The 12,492-nt window shown below is 35.0% G+C and overlaps 1 protein-coding gene across 1 annotated transcript in view; it reads left to right on the forward strand.

Moving 5' to 3' along the window:
• Window positions 1-12,492, forward strand: part of LOC150110705 (uncharacterized) — a 146,122-nt gene that overhangs the window by 42,486 nt on the left and 91,144 nt on the right. The gene's annotated exons all lie outside the window — the stretch shown is intronic.

The following is a 12,492-nucleotide window of genomic DNA, read 5'->3' on the forward strand; positions in this document are numbered from 1 at the left end:
ATAATGCAAAAAGATCTTTTGATAGGATTTGTCTTTCAAATAGTACCGTTCATCGAAGAATCACTGAAATGGCTGAAAATATAAAACAAACATTGTTATCCGATATATGTAAGAGTCGTTATTATGCGTTGCAGGTAGATGAATCCACCGACATTACAAATTTTGCAAATCTTCTAGTGTTCGTTAGGTATGAAAAAAATCAAAAAATTCATGACGACCTTTTATATTGCCAACCCTTGCCAGAACATACAACAGGAGAAGAAATATTCAACAGCATAAATACCTTTATGCATCAAAACAAGCTTGATTGGAAAAGTTGTATTGGAATAAGCACGGATGGAGCGAAATCCATGGTTGGATCTAAAAAAGGGCTTGTTTCAAGGATTCAAGCTGTTGCACCAAATGCAAAGTCGACACACTGCTGCATACACAGGGAGGCTTTGGCTACACATATGTCTACAGACCTAAGAAAAGTTCTTGATGAAGCTGTAAAAATCATAAATTATATTAAAAGCTGTCCTCTAAATGCCAGACTTTTCTCTCAACTTTGCAAAGAAATGGGAAGCAACTATACACAACTTCTTTTCCATACCGATGTTCTTTGGCTTTCTCGTGGAAAAGTTCTTACTCATTTATTTGAACTTCAGAATGAACTACAAGTTTTTCTTGATGAAAAGTTTGAATTGAAAAAGTATTTACATAATTGGAAATGGCTCAGTCAATTAGCATACCTAGCAGATATATTTGCTGTATTAAATAGTCTTAATTTATCTTTACAAGGCAAGGAAATTTCTATATTTCATGTCCAAGATAAAGTGAATTCCACGTTGGCAAAAATGAAGTTATGGCAAAAGCGGGTTGGTAATGGAGAATTTGATGCATTTCCATCGCTTCATGAATTGCTTGCACGTTTAAATGAACAAATTGATGATGATGTGAAAATCACTATCATGCAGCATTTAAAAAGCTTATAAATGAATCTAGAAAAGTATTTCCCTGAATTGGACATTAATATTGAGTGGATAAGATACCCTTTCAACAAAAACAAATTTATGCCAAAGGATCTATCGTCAATAGAAGAAGAACAACTTTTAGAACTAGCTACTGATGGTTTCCTAAAAAATAAATACAGTGAGAATACGTTATCATCATTTTGGCTACAAATACAGAATGAATTTCCTGAATTAACAGATAAAGCTCTAAGGTTCATTTTTCTATTTCCAAGTTCATATCTGTGCGAAGTTGGATTTTAGGCCCTTGTAGATATTAAGACGAAGAAGAGGAAAATCGCATTATAGATGTCGAACTGCATCTGAGATTGAAATTAACAACTATAGAGCCAAATTTTGCTGAAATTTTATCTCACCATAAGCAATTTCACTCTTCTCATTGGTGATAAATTATTTCAAGTAAGTAAAACTTTATAGTATCTTTATAAAGTTTGTTCTATTAAAAATAAATTATATTTTTTGTTTACATGAACATATAAATTCAAATAAAATAGATATTTATTTTTTTAATATTTTAAATTAATTTATTAATTTTAATTAATTTATTTGTTGAAGCCTGTGTAGCTCAGTGGATGTGGCGTTTGCACTCCATCGCGCTTGACCGCACGAAGGAAGACTTCATTTCGAGTCTAGTCGGCGACTAGAGGAAGTTTTTCTAAGCCTTTTTTCGACCGGTTCCCGAGTTAGTCGATCTCTGGCACGGGCAAGCAGGTTTTTCCTCCCGGAAGCTCGGGTTTTTCGTCCTGTAAACTCAAGAAAATCGACCGTAGAACCCACATTATTTCAGACATTAAATATATTGTGTTAGGGTTAGGGACCACGAGATGGCGGCACATTTGAGCCGTCTCTCTCTTCACTGCGTACCGCTTAATTAGTGATAGCTTTGGGCCATCTGTCTCTGATTGGGTACCAGTGGAGATTGAACTGCCCACTCAGTCTCCAAAAGTTAAATAGGGCTAAATGGCCTCGCCTACTCTCGTATACGGGAATAAAAAGGCGTTAGCTGATTTTTTTTTTTTTTATTTGTTTTAATTAATTTATTTTTGAATTAATTAATTAGGGGTACTTGGTAATAATGAAAATTTAAGAAGGGGTCCGCAGATATATGAAGTTTGAGAAACACTGCTCTAGAACATAAGAACATAATTATTACCAAAGCTGACAAAGGTTGTACATCAATAATAGATAACCAAGTTTTAACTCGTATCTGTTTTTTTTATTTATACTAGATGTATTTCCTCAACATGTTTCGCTGTCTATATGTTCAAAAGAAAAAAAATGTAGGTTTCTTATGTAACAAAAATAACTAACACTGGGTGTATAGGTTGTAATATTATGATATTACATTGAAATATATGATGGATACGAAGTGTATGAGGATGCGTATTTGATCCATAATGGCCAGTAAGGTGGTTAAACCTTAGTTTCGGCACAAGCTAGCAGCTTTGTCTGGGTTAGAAAGAACAAACAAATATACAATAAGTGGTAAATATGAATCATTACATAACTTAAAACTGAATATATAAGGCATTACACAAAAATAAAAGTAAAAACAGAAACACATATAGAGTGTGGAAGCTGGCACGGGAACAGCCATTGTTCAGCAGGTGTGCATGATAGTTTGCAGAAAAATTAAAGTCTGATGTGTTAAAAGATCTAAAAATCGCCAATCTCCTGAAATTTCACGCCATAAGAGTGGCCTTCAATCCCATTGCGACTGTATGAACTCTGTTATGCTCACCTAAGGACCACAATCCTTTGAACAAACATCCTGGAGTTTACAATGTTCCATGTTCCTTGTGACCTTACTTACATAGAGGAAACATCTAGAAGTTTAGAAATAAGGCAAAAGGAGCATACTGGAGATGTCAGTAACAACAGAGAAGACAGCTCAGACCTGGAATTCCATTTCTTTCACAATATTGAATGGGACAAGAGCTCCATGCCTTACATAGAAGACAACTTCAATGCCCACAACATCAAAAACGCTACGATGATAATCCACTCACAAAGCACTCTCAACAAAAACCAAGGAATGATTTTATGTGACATTTGGAAATTACTAATTAGATCTTTCAACACATCATTTGAGTTGTAAGTCAGCAGTTAGAATTGAAGGAAGATGTTTTAATATAAAATCTGTTGTCAGACAAGGATGTACATTATCCCCTATTTTTCATTATCTATATGGATCACATTATGAAGGAAAGTGGTATTAAACCTGATATCAAAATTGGAGATGTTAATCTTAGCTCTTTGCTTTATGTAGACGATGTTATATTCCTAAATAAATCCGCCATAAGTCTGCAAGATTCCCTGACTAAATTGAATAACTGTTGTAATAGATATGATATGAAGGTCAGCAATAACCAGAAAAAGACAATGAAAATAGGTAGAAGCATGAAAATAAAAACTGAAAATATCAGCTGCATTGTGAATGGAGAACCTATAGAACAAGTAAACCATTTCAGCTACTTAGGCATGATTTTTAGTGAAGATGGTAAATTAAATATGGAAATAGATAACAGAATCAACAAAGCTGGTATAGTTGGAAGTCAACTGAATAATTTATATGGAATAAGAGAGAAATTAGTCAAAACACTAAATTACCTTTATACAAAACAGTGTTCAAGCCAATGTTCTGTTCCATCAGCAGGAAAGATCATGACATCTGTCTTTTGGGATGTTAAAGGCATTTCATTTATTAATTATCTTGAAAAGGGTAATTAATAACTGGGGAATATTATTCCGATCTTTTAACCAGACTAGACGAAAAATTTCAGGAGAAAAGACCCAGTTTGCAGAAGAAAAAATCATCTTTCATCAGGACAATGTACCTGCCCGCAAAGGTGCATTCATAGTGCAGATCCTTTAATTTTCCCATTGCCAAAATGGGAAAATTAAGGGATCTGCACTATGAATTGTTGAAACATCTGCCCTACTCCCCAGATTTGGGGAATAGGGCAGATGTTCCCAAAACTAAAACTCTTCCTTGCTGGTCAGTGTCTTTCTTCAAATCAAGAGGTGATTGCAGCTGTAGAGTGGTATTTTGCAGATCTTACTGAGAACCACTACAGTGATGGGATAATGGTGCTGGAGCATCACTGGAGTAAATGTATTAGTCCTTAGGGAGATTATGTTGAAAAATAAGTTTGAAATTATAAATTTTTTTTTTTTTTTTTCATTGTTAGGCCGAGAACTTTTCAGACCACCCTCGTATGGTGTGGTTAAATCTTCAGTTGACAGAGCTCGTAAATGATTTGCTTTTAAACAATGAAAACTCTATTATCAGTAAATTGATAAAATATTTATGGCCTTCATCTTAATCCTACTTGATATAGTTCTAGAATTCCTTTTTCTATATTGTCATATTCAATCTTCGCTAATCTGTCATCAATATATGCTAATTGTGAATAGCAGCTTGAAAGATTCAAAAATAATCTCAAAACGTTTGTTGCACTAACTGTAAATAAGGAATTCAATGAGTGGTGTGAGATCTTGCCATTCTCATGTAACATAATTTGCCGGCCTGGTTGGCCGAGTGGTTAGCATATCTGCTCTCCAGCCAAAAGGCTGCAGGTTCAAATCCTGCTGTGGACATGAATGTTTGTGATTGTCTGTGAAAAATCTAGTAGTGGTGGTGGAGATAGAGTTGTAGAATATGTGTTGAAAGTTTATTTTTCACTTGGTTAGACTATAATAAATTTAGTTTAATCCTTTATCCAAGTGTGAACAAACAAAGTTTGCGCCTGAAAGTATCTTCAGGACTGGGGTAAGGTAGTACAACATCGGGCAACTCGTTGCAAAGGTGGAGCAAGCTAACATCACTCCTAACTCAGTATTTCGCATAATGCAAAACACATCTCCTTGCGGATATGTATAATGTTATGCATTAAGAGAAGGGCCACTACCCAGACTAGTTTCAACCTTTATTGAGGTCTCTTCAGTGGGAGTCAGGTCCAAGTGGAGATACCAGGCAGAAGCATTAGCAACTTCATCTCTACCTATTAGCTTGCTCCACCCTTGCAACGAGTTCCCCGATGTTGTACTACCTTACCGCAGTCCTGAAGATACTTTCAGGTACAAACTTTGTTTGCTCACACTTGGATAAATGATTAAACTAAATTTATTGTAGAGTATGTGCCCTCCCTTGATGAGTTTTTGGATTCCCTGGAGGTGTCAAGTAATAATAATAATTGCCTACTGACATATTGAAGTTTCACATTTAATAATCAAAACATCATGCAGATCTAAATTTTATTTTAAAATTATATTCACTAATCAGCACATCAGCACATTTGGTCCGCGCGGTTAGCCTAGTGGCTATGCACTTTGCAACCATATGCCTGGGGAAGGAGTGTCCTAGGTTCGATTCCCATCAGTGACATGAGGAACTGAAGGATCTTCCTCAGCCATAGCCAAGTTAGCCAGTCTTGGGCGTGGACAGCAGGGTTTTTTCCCCAGTTTATTCTGGGGTTTTTCATCCCGCAAAGCAGGCAAACTGGCCTTGAGAACTCAACACTACAGGCCATAGGATACACTGGGGCATAAGGCTGACCACCTTATCCTGTAAACGGAGTGAGGTCCGATGATCAATGGACCCTCGACACCGCAAGGTAAAAGAGGGTATAAGGAAGATGAGATGAATCAGCACATAGCAGTCATCTTCAGATTATTTAATTCACTTATTTCCGATATTTCTTTTAAGTATAAGTATATGTGCTTTTTTTCTTCTTTTTGTAATGAAAGTTTTATTTTCCACTTTTTTTTTTACCTAGCTGTATTTTCTGTAAGCATTAAGCTTCACATGCAAATATATGATATCAAATTCAAGATAATGTGAAGAAAGAATTAGCACTGACCAAAGTCAGCAAACAAGTGACTTTGTATGATGCATACTAATCGTGTCATGTATAAAGTAAGGCTCTTGGTCATCCAGTTGCAGTGCCTTTTCAATAGTTGCTAAGAAAAGGATGATGCAGAAGGAATACTGTGTACATAATGCTGATGTTCGTTATGAAACTTATAAGCAGCAGGCCAGAAGAGTCACAACTGTTGTACGGAAGCTAAGTCAGAGTATGAAAAGAAACTAGCTCTGCAAGCTAAAAACAACCCCAAAGGATTCTAAAGAAAGAAAGAATATGAAAAAATAGCTCTACTCAATGCATAATGGTGTAAAGGTGACAGATGGATGCAGAAGAGGTCGTTCAGCTAATGAGTACCCATTTTGCTAAAAGCTATTAACCTGGTGTATGCAACATTGAGCTCGCTGCTACCTCTTCACTGGATGAAGAAACTCAGGTGTATAAGAAGGAAGTATTAGAGCTGTTGCACAAACTGAATAAGAATTTAGCAATAGGGACTGATGGGATATCAGCACAGGTACTAAAAGAGTATTCAGCTGAATGCTAGATAATCTGAGCCTAAGAACAGGGAAGATTCTACAGGAATCAAAAGAATGTATGATAATCCCATTACACAATAATGGTGCAAAGACCAGTGTATCCAGCTATCAACCAATCAGTATCTCAGGAGTGGTGGTGAAGATTTTGGGAAAGTTGGTTGTGGCTTGCATTCAGAAATGGGTTGACAGAATCTGTGCTTTGCAATGAACAGCATGGGTTTACTAAGGGAAGGTCATGTTTTAGCAACTTGCTCACATTCTATAATAATGGTACTATTGAGCTAGATCAGGGAAATGGATGCATCATGATACTTTTTGATTTTGCTAAGACTTTTGATAGGATATAGCATAAAAGCTGTTACATAAATTGGAGAATATGGAATTGGATTATAAAATATTAGTGTGGTTAAGAGGCTGACTGACAGATATCAAAAAAGTGGTATATTGGGATGCGAGTCTGCAAGATTTAAAGTAACCAGTGGTGTACCACAAGGATCACTTCTTGGTCCACTGTTATTCAATCTGTACATGAATGACATTGGGATGGATTTGACAAGTAACATACGGCTATTTCCTGATGATGCAAAGATGGGCAATATAATCCGGAATGTGACTGATGTGCAGTACTTGCAGAATGATTTGAATAGGCTGGAATTGTGGAGATGCAAAAATTGATGTCAATAAATTTAAAGTCATGCACTTTGGTGTGATTAGATATCCAATGTCATATTATATTGGTGAGATTATACTAAAAGAAACATCAGACTAGGGGTCTTGGAGTGTTAGTAGATAGAAAATTGAAGTTCCGAGGCCATGTAACAAAGATTCCACATATAAGTCAAAATATAATTGCAAGCTGAAATGAACTTTGGTATGTAAAGATAAGGATGTCATTTTGCCTCTTTACAAAGCCTTGAGGTGTGCATGTCAGGTCTATTGGTTTCCGTGGTGATTCTGATACAGTGAAGAGTGCAAAGAGTGTTAAAAATGATATCAGGATTGTAGAGTACTGATTATGAGGACAGATTAAGAATTTGTAGACTGCGGACACTAGCCAACAGGAGAAAGAGGAGTGATATGATTGAGACTTGCATACTTTTGAAAGGGTCACAGAATTTCAGTTGATGGAATTTTTCATTTTATGGAGGGTGGGGAAAAGACAGGAGTGCATCCTTGGAAGCTGAGAATGAATGCCGTCTATAAGGGGATGAAATTTAGATTTTTCTCTCATAGTGTGGTGCATGATTGGAATGGATTGGCATTGGATGTTGTGCGTGTGTGCACGCTCGCATGTGCAAGCAGTATAATGAATTCAAGAATAAGTATGATGCAGATGGTATGTGGCTTCCCTCGATGAGGACCTTGAGGTCTTTCTCTTAGTAATAATAATCTATGCTGAGGGCATCATGCTTGCTGTTTTGCATGATCCTAATGCAGGAATTAGAATAGGTGCCAGATGGATCAGTAATCTGAGATATGCTGATGATACAGTACTCCTTTTAATGACAAGGAAGAAAGAACTTGGATGAATCCTTGATAGAGTTGATGAGAATTTACCAGAATAAGTGAGCAGATTCGAATATCCCCAATTCATTATTAATGTAAACAATTGCTGTTCAGAAGACATCAGAAGAATATTAGTCAGACTTGTCTAAAATTTGGACAAATGGATCTATTTTTACAGGAACAAAGCTGAGAATTCTGGATGTAGTTTTCTCTTCAATAATAACTTATGGATATGAAACTTGGAAACTAAAGAGTCTGCTTGGAAAAGGATTGTCCTTTTAAGATGTGTTATACTGTTGATCTCTTATACTGAAAGGCAGAAAAATGAATAAGTTCTAGAAAGGATCGGTAGAACTTAAGGACTCCTTGAGGGTATTGGAATCATTATTAATGTAAAGAATTGCTGTTCAGAAGACATCAGAAGAATATTAGTCAGATTTGTCTAAAATTTGGACAAATGGATCTATCTTTACAGGAACAAAGTTGAGAATTCTGGATGTAGTTTTTCTTCAATAATAACTTATGGATGTGAAACTTGGAAACTAAAGAGTCTGTTTGGAAAAGGATTGTCCTTTTAAGATATGTTACAGGAGACTGTTAAGATCTCTTATACTGAAAGGCAGAAAAATGAATGAGTTCTAGAAAGGATTGGTAGAACTTAAGGACTCCTTTAGGATATTGGAATCATTATTAATGTAAACAATTGCTGTTCAGAAGAATATTAGTCAGACTTGTCTAAAATTTGGACAAATGGATCTATCTTTACAGGAACAAAGCTGAGAATTCTGGATGGAAAAAAAATCAGTAGTTTTTCTTCAGTAATAACTTATGGATGTGAAACTTGGAAACTAAAGAGTCTGGAAAAGGATTATCCTTTTAAGATATGTTACAGGAGACTGTTGAGATCTCTTATACTGAAAGGCAGAAAAATGAATGAGTTCTAGGAAGGATCGGTAGAACTTAAGGATTCCTTTAGGGTATTGACAGAAGAAAGCTGAAATACATTTTGACAAGAAAGGCTGGAAGGAGGGTTTCTCAAAATGGTAATAGAATTCAAAGTTTCTGGAAAAGAGCAAATGGTAGATGGATGGATGGTGTGTCTGGAGTGACTAGTCTTCAGAGAGCTGAAGCCTCCAGAAGAGCACACAACAGGACCACTTGGCAAAACTGGTGTGGTGCATCACCAAAAAGTGGTGTGATCACATAGTATCTGATGACATCCAATGAATCTATGAGATAGAGAAAGCCCTCTGAATTATGTACTATAGAACTTTTTAAGCATTTCACATTCGATATTATCAACTTCAGTTTCTTTTCCACGTTACTTTGCAAAGTGTTTTATGTTAAAAGATTTTATTCCTTTAAGTCTGTGCAAACAAAGTTTGCATGTGAGATATCTTCACAACTAGGCTGCTTGTATAAAGAAGCTAATGACTTCACATAGTGCCATATATAGTACTAGTTGTGAAATACTTTAATGTGCAAACTTTATTTGCATACACTTTGATAAAACCCAGATTATAAGTTCTTGACATCTTTAATTTAATTTATAACCAAGTGAAAAAACTTTCAACAATTAACTCTGATCCAGAGCATTTTAATAATAAGATGTTACACCTTTTTGTTACTTGTATATGGCAAATATATGACTTCTGCATTACTTCAACTTTAGTATCTCTTCTGGCTCTATCTCCTGCTGATATCCTCGATAAAGGTCAAATCAGTCTGGTCCATACTGAGTAGCATTATACACAAATGAAAGGATGTGTGTTTTGCACTAAGGCAATTAATGTGAAGTTATTAGCTTCTATACACAAGTAGCCTAGTCGTGAAGATAGTTCACAACTAAGCTACTACGTTGAGGGTACATATCAGAAATTTGATGTTGATGTGTAGGTGTGTATATATATATTTTTGTGCTATGTCCCATTTACACATCTAATTGTAATGTTTTGTGGTCTTGATTTCTTATCATCTGCCTTTTTTAGATCTGTTGAACTTTACAGATCCTTGTTATAATCTCATTTTTTTCTCATTCTCAAATTCCTGATTTCTGCTCTCAAGGAGTGCACGGTGCTTACTATAACAATACTACATGAAAAGTTTACATTAATACTAACTCCCTATTGAGAAAATTTCTGTAAGTTAGTCTCATCTGCCAGGATAAGTATACTTGAATATTGTCACATCTTATGTTTCAATCTTTTAAGGTACTTCCAACTACATCAATTCACTTAGTTCTTGGTCTTCCTCTGAGTCTTTTTCCTGCTTCCATTCATCAAAGATCTGTTTCCTAACCTTTCCTACTCTATTTAAGTGATCATACTATCCGAGATTAGCTCTGCTCACACATTCCTGAAATGCTGACAATGTCAGTCATTTCCTAATAAATTCAATTTTAATATGATTCCACTATTGATGCAATCGGTTTGTTCCCCTAATTTTTCTCAAACTCTCATATCTGCAATTCATATCTGTAAAAAGACTACAATTTTTGTAGTCTTTTTACTGCTGATTTTCTTATAAGATATGTTACAGCAATTATTCAATTTATTTAAGAAATCCTGAAGACTTGTACTGGTTTTATTCTTATTTAGAAGTATAACATCATCTGCATAAAGTATGAAGTAAAGAGTTAAGATCATCTCATTTCATCTTCCTTTTACCTTGAGATGTCGAGGGTTTTATTAATCATCGGACCTCAAACCGTTCGCAGGATAAGGTGGTCAGCCCTATGCCCTGGTGTATCCTATGTTCGTAGTGTTGAGTTTTCAAGGCCGGTTTGCCTGCTTTGTGGGATGAAAAACCCCGGAATAAACTGGGGGGAAAAACCCTACTGTCCACTTCATAATATTGATCTATATAGTTGATGAATAACAGTGTACACTAAAAGGCAGTATGTTTTCATCACGTTGTACGTTTCTTTTGGTTTAAACTAATACAGAATATGATTTGGTCATCTAAATCCCAAATTACCAGCCTCAGGAAGAGATCTCCATATAGTTATCTAGCTTTGTCTCTTAACTGACCCATAATAAATTAGCATACTTTATAATACTTATACACAGGACTTAAAAAAATGTGCTTGTCAGTTCCTCTATTGGTGGGGAGGAATCAGTAAAGGTGTTTCGATTCTATTTTATGTCTTTTTTTTTTTCATGTTTATTTAATTGTAGTATTGGAAATGCCTGTTTTGTTCCTTTTCACTGATTTTGTCATAATTGAATATGAGCAGTGAGAGAATAGGATATGCTAACATATCATTTTGCCTTCAGAGAGTGTGCTCAGTTGTACCACAAGGTAAAGAAATTAATCACAGTGGCATGCTTAAAATAGATATGCAGTGGACAACAGTAATTAGCTCAATTTTTCCCAGGAGTGGAATATACAGAAATCAAGTGTTAATAGCAGATATCAAAACTTAGAAAGTTGAGAAAGAAGTATTTATTCTCCTAAAATATTTCTTTATATTGATTCTAACCTAAATGTTTCTTGATTTTTTTCTGAGATGCCACTATGTCACATGACATCATTAGCCCTTTCCATCTGACAATGTTTTGGAGCCAATTAGAATTCAGAAACACACTGCTGCAGTTATATGTGTAGACCTAAGGGGTTTATTTTATATGATACTGACTGTTTTGAATATTTGTTCTAATGGGAGAGAAGAAATTGTTTACTTTTTTTCCATAAGTGATTCAAGACATAAGTGTTAGAAGTAAAAACATAGCAAAATATAGATTGAGTAATTAATAAATAAATAAATGATCTTGTAACACTTATTTTAGCATGAATTTTTTCCTCACAGAATAAGTAGTTAACATATTTGCTTCTACATTGGTAGTTCTCTAAGGCAAAAATTAGCCATATCATTAACAAAAGCTTATAAATTGGCCAAATATGAGATTACACATGTGATGGATATATTACATATTAGGTAACTGTGGTAGAGTACACCCACGGTAACATCAGACTAGTGAGATATTTACTTGACTGGTGAGTCAGCACAAAATTTTTCAAGTCCTGCTAATATATAATGTAATACCAATATGATGTACTAGCCTTAACCTCTATACCAGCCACGATGCTTATACATTATTAAATATATGGAATGCAAACTGCCCATTGAAATTGAAACAGCACTTATTGTTGAAATAACATATATATGAAGAGGAAATTGTGTATATTTCATCCGTATGGCTCTTTGTGCGGTTTATAAATAATTTTTTAAAACTTTTATATCCAGATGATAATAGCTTATTATATTACAGGTACGTTTAAAATGTCAAGTGTCATTTAAAAATTACCTGCATAGCATAGATAAAAGAATGATTATGACCTTTGATTGGAAAGACAGGAGTTTAAATACCATTTATGATGCAAGAAACATAATGGCTTTTCACTGAAATGTGAGTTAGCTAGTTTTGCACAGGAGATGGCAGAATTTTTATTTTCACAGAAGTATACAGCTAGAGGACACACAATGAATGAATAATAATGTACTTACCTGATTGCCTTGGCTTTGGTATAATTATAAGAAATAGTTAAACTTGACAGACTTAAATAATATTT

The sequence above is a fragment of the Typopeltis vanoorti genome, chromosome 1, assembly GCF_054136105.1.
Source record: "Typopeltis vanoorti isolate ZY-2024b chromosome 1, IOZ_Tvanoo_1.0, whole genome shotgun sequence".
Lineage (NCBI taxonomy): Eukaryota > Metazoa > Arthropoda > Arachnida > Uropygi > Thelyphonidae > Typopeltis > Typopeltis vanoorti.